An 8,595-nucleotide genomic window follows, 5' to 3' on the forward strand; every position below is an offset into this window, starting at 1 on the left:
CCATTTTGTTTGAGATTATAGGGCACAATCATCTCTTTCGTGATGCCTTCTTGCAAATATTTATGAATTCATTGGAAATGTACTCTCCACCAATGTCAGACCTGAAGATCTTAATTTTCTTTCCAGTTTGATTTTTGACCAAGGCTTTGAAATTCTTGAACAAATCGAAGGCCTCATCCTTATGCTTCATGTAATATATCCATGTCTTCTTTAAAATATCATCAATGAAGATAATGTAGTAGAGATGACCACCAATGTACGGGCATCAGACCACATATCTCGTAATGACTGAGATGGAGGATGTCTTTTGTATTTTTGTCTTGTTCTCACTAGAGGGAAATGGACCCCTTCTCTTCTTTCCACTAGCACATCCAGGACATACTCTATCGTGTTGGGCTTGAACATCAGGAATTCCAGAAATCAATTTCTTCAATTTCGTGAGGACTGATCATCCAATTTAACTGATGGAATCATATATTATTTTGGCCTGCTAGATTTGTTTGGGTTTGAAAATAGGCTTCTAGGCTAAATTTCACACGTCTAACTTCTCTCTGCTAATCATCTGCTGGAACATCATCACATCATGGATAAGTTTTGCATGTGTTAATTTTAGGTATGATCTATGCTTAGAGCAATTTACTTCAATTTTTCATATTAGCCCAATGAAAATATTCAGATTAGCAATCGCATCAACATGATAGTAAAGTGCAGATAGAACATAAACATAAACAGTAGAAGACAAGCCAAGAGAAGAGGACACAAGATGTGGCACCAGCCAGGGACAAACCCCAATGTGGGGAACCCTTGATCAATTCTTCTTATAATCTTCAATAGTTCAGCAGAGAGAGAGATAGTACAAATACATAAATCTGAGAGAGAGAGATCGTACAAATACATAAATCTGAGATTTTATGACAGCAGAAGAAGGTACATCATTATGACAGTCTTCAATCATCAAGAGTGCTGAAGCATATCCTGATGCAGCATTCTTCAAATCGCTAGCTGCTCCAGCAATTCTGGTTGCAGGCCAAAACTCCCTTGACTGTGATGAATGGCTAATCTGATCAGTCTCCGAACAGTCCTAAGACAGCAGCCCCAAGGTAACCCTTGCTATGGTGCTATGGCCCGTGGCCTAGCACATAGCAACACTGAAGAAAATGTCTTCAAAACATCACCAACCGAATGCTCAAAGCATCTCTTAAAAGTGCTGTAGACTTCTTGCTGCACTGTTGCAATTCTGGGACTGTTTAGGGCACCAATCACAGTCCCTAACAGTTCATCAAACTAGCCCAGAATTGCTTTCCCTTTCTGCGGCTCTCCTCCAATAAGATGCTTCCCTCCATGCTACTTTTTTAGAGCAGATTCAAGCCTAACATAAGGACTGTCCACCCTCCAGCAAGTCCTAATCTTGGTCTTCAAGATCAGGGCCTTGGCCTTCCAATCAGCAACTCGGACCCTTATGAAATTTTGAGATCAGGCCTTGTCATTCACTGTAACTTCAAGATCACAACATGACTTAAGTCGCTGAATATGATTGACAACTTCTGGTAAAGTAGATTTATTTGATTCTTTATTTTTGTGTTTAATATGGAACCTATTAGTTCCTTTACCAAAACACCACATCCCCGCAATAGCTCTCAACATAGATATTTTATTACTTCCATTTTGGCTCATTATCAATGAGTAATCTCCTTTAGTGTTCCCTAATGACAATCCTTCAATAAGAGTCATAATGCACTATGGTGTATGCATTATGGTAGGTTTGCAACCAAATTTCCTTAGTGGAGCAACAACTGCATTACTCCCATCTACAGTACTGTAAGAGACAGCCCTGTCAGGAACAGAGTATCGAAGAACTTCTTCTCTACAGAAATAGGCTTTCATATCAGCAGAACTTGGGGTGATAGTGATTGAACTTTTTTGAGCTCTAAAGTCCTGAAGAGTTTCATTCCAATTTTTCATCCAATGATGGGAATCAATGGAAGCAGCGTGGTGTAGGAACAGTAAAGTTTCTTAAGCACAAGGATACTACAAAGGTTCGGCTGGTCATGAGGCAATCCAAGACATTGAAAATATGTGCAAACCATTTAAGTATGTAAATTTGTTTGTTTGTTTTTTTTTTTTTTGTAATTTCCCCCCTGAGATTGTAATAGCTTATCTTACGTCCAAGTTTTAAGAGGCTTTCTGTGCCGAGAATTTGTGTTGATCCTTATTATCTGGATTATATTGTTTTTTTTTTGCCTTGCAGTTCATTCCCCAATGTCACTTCAGGAGCACGCAGGTAGTGATAAAACTTGGGTCTGGCATGCAACTGATTTCTCAGATGGGGAACTGAAGGAAGAACTCTTCTACATTCGTCTTGGCTCTGTAGACAGTGAGCACTGTTCTTAGACTCTTCTAATCCTTGTTATGATCTTTTCTTTCTGTCTTGTATTTTTCTTTGATAAAATCAATGTTTGAGTACCTATATTCTTGGATCATTTCATTGAAGGGTTGATTTTGCATATGTTCTTAGGATGCTTTTGTGCAGATTATAGTGGGTTGGTAAGGGATCCCCCTGCCCAAACACCCTATCAGCATAGTTAAGACTTGAGTTTAGGGTGGCTTTAATTATCTCTAGTAATAGCAAATGATACGGAGGATTGTGCATAACCCACCCCCTTTTTGATTCCAATAAGCAGAGGTGGTCACTATGGTAATCCGATTTCAATTTGTAGTTAGAAAATGGGGTCACAACTTTCCATATTTTTTGTTTTGTTTTGTCTTTTTACATCAAACAATAGTATATTTATTAGAACCATAGTCAACTAAACAAACAGGAAACAATTTATTTGACAGGTGGAAGAAGTGATAGGCTTAGAGCAATTGAATTGTAGGCCATGCTTCTTGACAAATTGATGAACAGATGTCTCCTTACTTGAGATTTAGGTTGGCACCATGGCACCATCTTGTCCATCATTATACACTAATCTTGTCATTATCTTCTTCCCTGTGAATGACTGGCCTGTTCCCTGCAAATAAATCTAGGCATAGAGGAGCCAATCCAAGAACAGTAATCTCTAGCACAAGACAATATTAATGATCTAAATACCTAATCCTGAAGCTTGAGTTTGATTTTTCTCTACTGGTTCTGAATCTTTGATTGAGAATCTCCCACTCGTCATTATCAAACCTTCTCCTTCATCATTGGCATCAGCTGCACTGCTGAGGTACTTTGGTTGGTTGTCATTGGAATTGGGAGCTTGAAGTTTCAAATGATTATAGTAACAGACAGCGAGAAAAGCCAGTCCACACCCACTCAAGTTTATGACTGTAACCTTTTCATTTATTACAGACAAAGATTATGTTATGAGCAGCCAGTCCTTGACAAGACCAGCAACATTCATAGTCAAGGCTGAAGTCTTTCCTATCAGAAGAAACACTGCAAGATTAAGAGCCAAGGCACAAGCAGAAATGTCATGTAATCCAAATCAAAGGAAGAGACCCTGATTATCAGAAATGGGTATTCTACTAAGGCCCAGGGGGTGCTGAGAAAAACAAGGCAACAAGGAGCAACAAAGATGTGATGGGATTCAACTTAATCCCTTTTGATGTTCGTGGAATTTGTATGAGAACCAATTGGGTAGTCTCACATGCAACTGCACTTAACTGGAGAATCACCTCCCATGCATTCATCTTGGCCTCCCCATAAGCTGAAATAGTAACTCCAATGGATATGGCCAACATATTGGCCTCGGGCTCACCTTTATAAGCTTCTTTCTTTAGGGAAACCACAATCAAATACACAGCAATGGGAATTAGAGCTTTCAGCATTTGAAATAATGATACTGAGAGGAAAACATAGGCAGAATTTGAAAACCAGAGACCCAAAGAATACACTTATCAATACTATGGGTTCAACGAGCTTGAAGACTCTTACAATAGCAACAGCCAGTGTTGAGTAGAAGCCCATGTGAATCATGGTGGGACTGATCACACTAAAGTTGTCAAGCAATGGCAACTCCAATGGATATGGCTAACATATTGGCCATGGCCTCACCTTTATAAGATTCTTTCTTCAGGGGAACTGCAATCGAATGCATATCAAATGGGCACAAGAGCTTTCAACATTTGAAATATCGATACTTTGAGAGACATGCACCAAGGGCTGCATCATTTAGGATCTGTACTCAGTTTAGGTGTCATATTCAAGGGGAAGTTGTTATGCTTTCCACCACTTCATAGATTGTTAGAGTGATGAAACAAAAGAGGCTCCCTCTTGAGGCTAGATTATGTCATTCATATCAGCTGTGTTGTTGATGTCCTAGCTCAGCCAGGTCTTGCCAAAACTCTGTTGAGGTGCAAAATTTATTATAAACTGAAATGTCTTCACAAGAATTGACCTCATAAAATGCCATAATTACAAGATATGCCATACATGGCTGTGATTATGGCTCGCAAGACCCTTAGACTTTGAGCAATGAGGCTCGCAACATCACTTACGATTATGCACTCTACAATTTTGTGACCAGCTGAATGTCAAGCAATTGAATTGCGATTTAAATACTATTTTGTCAGCAATAAGTACTATACTTTGTCTTTATTTAGTGTAGAGAACCAAGCACTTATTCTGCTCATGTATAGAAGGGACAATGGTTGTTTGCCTATGAGGTATAAGGAAATCCTATCAGATGTTTTGTATTTTCGTATGGAATTGAATCATACTCCTGCACACTGTAACATTCATATATATCAACCTGTAGAGGCTTTAATAACACCTGGTATTCTGGTTAGTGATTTTATTGGACCTCATCTGCATATCCTACATGCACAGGATGGACTATTCATCTGTTACATGGTATTATTCTTATTATTTAGGGTGCACATCTTCAGGTGCTTAAGAACGATTACTAGAACAGTCAGTTAATTCTACAATTTAAAGGATGAAAAAGCAGGTTATAGGAGTCTAGTTTTGGTTCTCATCCACAATGTCACACTAGTCTGCCTGGGCATGGTTGTCATGGTTTAATAGTGACTTGAGGAGTCATAATACCATAGATCACTAAACACGAACAGCTAAGGTAGCCCAAGGACAATAGCCATCTTTACACATTAATTAACAGGTCTTACATTAATTATCCTAGGGGGTTTTAATACTTCCAAATGCTTAAAAAATAGTTAGCAGAGCATTCACATTACACATTCCAGCAATCTTTTCTATAAACCAACCAAATGCAATCAGGAGAGCCCTCCATTTAAACTATACAACCTTATTGTTAGTATGATCAACCTTATTTTAATATATAGTGTGACAAACCGTATGTGACAGGCAAGTGGAAAACTTTTCTCGCAATTGACTAAGCGACGTCCTGTGAGCCAGACTTGAGACAGAAACCCTCGTCAGAAGTATATGCTTGGCTCTTTTCCAAACAAATGAAGAGTTAATGAGGTTTTGTGTAATCACTTCTGGTATCGTATTGGGTTATTGTTAGAAGCGATAATTGGATTCGGATTCTCATCGAGTGAGTTGTTCTGCTTTCTCAATTTGAGAGGGTTTGTTTGGAGGGAAAAACGAAAGAGGACATACAAGAATAGTGAGGGGAAAGATGCAGAGGAAGAGGATTGAGAACATCGCCAACAGGCAGGCTACATTTTCCAAACGTAGGTGGATTGCTGAAGAAAGCTTACGAGCTCTCAGTGCTCTGCACTGCAGAAGTTGAACTTGTGATTTTCTCCCCAGCAGGAAAGCTCTATGAACTGTTTTTTAGTGCAAATCCTACTATTTTGATTCTAATAATCATGGCTATGCAAACCTCATGAGATTCTTACTAATAACCTCGGTGGTGCAAGCCCTAGTATGCTCGATGTTGAAAAACTTAGTGTAAAACCTCCAAATTGCTGGTTTTGTTGTAGTGCTTATTGGAGAGTATATAAAAAATTTCACACCTTTTTATGAGATATGGGAGGAAAACATGTTAAAGATTTTTAATAAATATAAAATTTCCAAAATGATGCTAGTTACGTGTGATTCTTTTTTCATTGTTTGTGATTATGAAAAATGAAACTCAATGTTTTTTCATTAGTGCACGCATATTTCATTATATAATTGCATATAGAAAAATCATTCCAGAGCCGATAACAATAAAAGTGAAGAATTTATGGTCCAATATTATATTTAAGGGAGATGTTTAAGGATGATGTTTGAATTTTGTTTTCATTTTAAGACATTTGGAGCAAATATTAGGAAGGACTTTGAGAAAGGATTGTCCTTGATTTTCGAAAATGGAGTTGTTCCTTTCCAGCCATATGCCCCAAGTGACCATCAAAGGGAGAGCTCATATGTTTTTTGGATGTTTTCTTTATAGCCATTTTTTTACACATATCCATAGAGTCCCCATGCCATTGATGTGAATTACTTGTTCGGTTTTTTTTAACCAAAATTTTTAACCAAGCAAGAAAAATTAAAAAAATGCCTCAAGATCAAAGACTGAAACAAAGACCTATTGACATACCTTTTAAAGTATGGAAAGAACTTGTAAAATCATATGAGAAGTTGGATGCACAAAGAAAAGCCAACAATGAGAGCATTCAGGTATTGAATTTTTCATTAAACATTATTTAGAATGTATTAATACTTATAAGTATCTTAGACATGTATTTGTGTGAAAATAAATTGAATTGGTTTATGTTTAAGGACAAGGCATCCAAGGCGAGGTTAACCAAGACAAAAGTCACTCATCGTAGTGGCTAGAAAGGTTTAAAAGCACTGATAACAACCTTTGTAAGTATATTAAACATGTGATATTTTTTTAATAAATTTTGTACTAGAAGAAAGTCATTGTTATCTAATTTCTCCCTATTTACTGATTGATAGGAACTAAAATATGGAAGACCTCCAAATCATTTGGAAAAGGAGGTGCTGCAGCAAAAGAGATGGGTTGAATTTGTTGTTTGGATGGACTCTATGGTATGTACTCTTAGTTGGATTTCCAATATACTTTTAAACCATATTTTCATTTTATTTTTTAGTACTATTAGATATTATATCTTACCTCATTTTATGGTTAACATTGTATAACAAAAACATGTGTTGTGTTATGTAATTAATACTAACATGTAATATTGATTTTTTTTGTCAGAATGCTGTAGGTAATGATTGCCAAGACGATGATCCAAATTATGTTCAACATATATCAGGAGATGATGAGGATGAGGATGAGGATGATGGTGGTGAAGGAGGAGATGATGATGATAGTTGCGGTGTTGGTGATGATGTGGATCAGAGTAATGAGGATGGTCAAGATGATCATGAGGATGATCTTGGTGGTGGTAGCTAGGCATGCACATGCATTGTTTTTTATGAAGAAATTATTGTGTAGAATGACATTGTTATGTTTAGATGGGTGTTGTGAATTTACCCTATATCAATGAGACATTTTGATTTTGTAATCATACGATGAGTTTGATTTATGTATGTTGTTAATTTATCGTAGAATAACGATATTCATGAAATATTTTGATTTTTTAATCATATTTGAATTTTAGTTGTTTTGATTAAAAATAATACTGATTTTATTAGTATTATGTTGCTATTTTATACATGTTTTGAAAATTGTTAATGACACATTGTTATTTTTTTGGATGGATGTTGTCAATTTCTCTTAAATTTCTTTACAAATGATTTTGAATTGTGATATCTGCTTTAATGATATTTAGAAACTATCATATATTTCACTATGAATCTATAAAGGGGGTCATATATGTAAAGAAAAATATACTCTATATAAGAAGTCAAATGCGGATGTAACCATGGATGCAAAATTGAAAGTAAAATTGGATGTTAAACTAGGAATTAATACAAAATGCAAACAATTGACATACAAAGTGTTTTAAATTAGAAGTGAAAAACTGTGCAATAGTTGACACAAAGAAGGGAACAAAACATGGCCTACAAAAGGATATCAAATTGGGCAAAAACAAGGACACATAAATGGGCACCAAATTAGATGCAAAAAAAGGCAACAACTAGATGTAAAATAAGATGCAAAGTTGAGTGTTAAAAAGAAGAAAAAAATGTTACAAATTAATATGCCAAATGATGATGCAAATAATGGTGTAAATTTGGGATGCAAACTTGGGTGCAAAAAAGGAAAAAAAAAAAAGATGTAAGAAAAGACATAAAACATGATGCAAAATGGGGCTGAAAAAAAGGTGAAACCAAGGATGCCATATTGGATGTAAAAAATGATTCCTAATCTCATGCAAATTTAGGCTCGAACTCAGACACAAAATTATATGCAAATGTGGACACAAAATGAGGCAAAAAAAGATGCAAATTTGGATGGTGAAAACGATGTAAAACTAGACACCAAAAAAATGCAAAATTGGATGAAAAAGTCGGTGTAAATAATGGTGCAACATTGGACACAAGTAGACACAAAAAAATGGTGCAAAAAGGGGCATAACATATCTTAAAATTGGATGCAAAACTTGGTGCAAAAACAAATACAAAATTAGACATAAAAAATGGCTCTACATTGAATGTACCATTAGACACAAAATAAGATGAAAAGGTGGACACAACACATGACTCAACATAAGATGCAAATATAAATG

At 36.1% G+C, this 8,595-nt stretch overlaps 1 long non-coding RNA gene across 1 annotated transcript; it reads left to right on the top strand.

The window, feature by feature from the left end:
- Positions 1-6,197: 6,197 nt before the first annotated feature.
- LOC149176941 (uncharacterized) lies at positions 6,198-7,496 on the top strand. Its single transcript, XR_016258690.1, has 3 exons — positions 6,198-6,760; positions 6,854-6,946; positions 7,119-7,496. It is a non-coding gene; the product is annotated as an uncharacterized LOC149176941 (long non-coding RNA).
- Positions 7,497-8,595: the final 1,099 nt, after the last annotated feature.

The sequence above is a fragment of the Pinus tabuliformis genome, chromosome 4_1 (assembly GCF_031772625.1).
Source record: "Pinus tabuliformis cultivar Carrire ecotype Pingquan chromosome 4_1, CPIR1, whole genome shotgun sequence".
Classification (NCBI taxonomy): Eukaryota; Viridiplantae; Streptophyta; class Pinopsida; order Pinales; family Pinaceae; genus Pinus; species Pinus tabuliformis.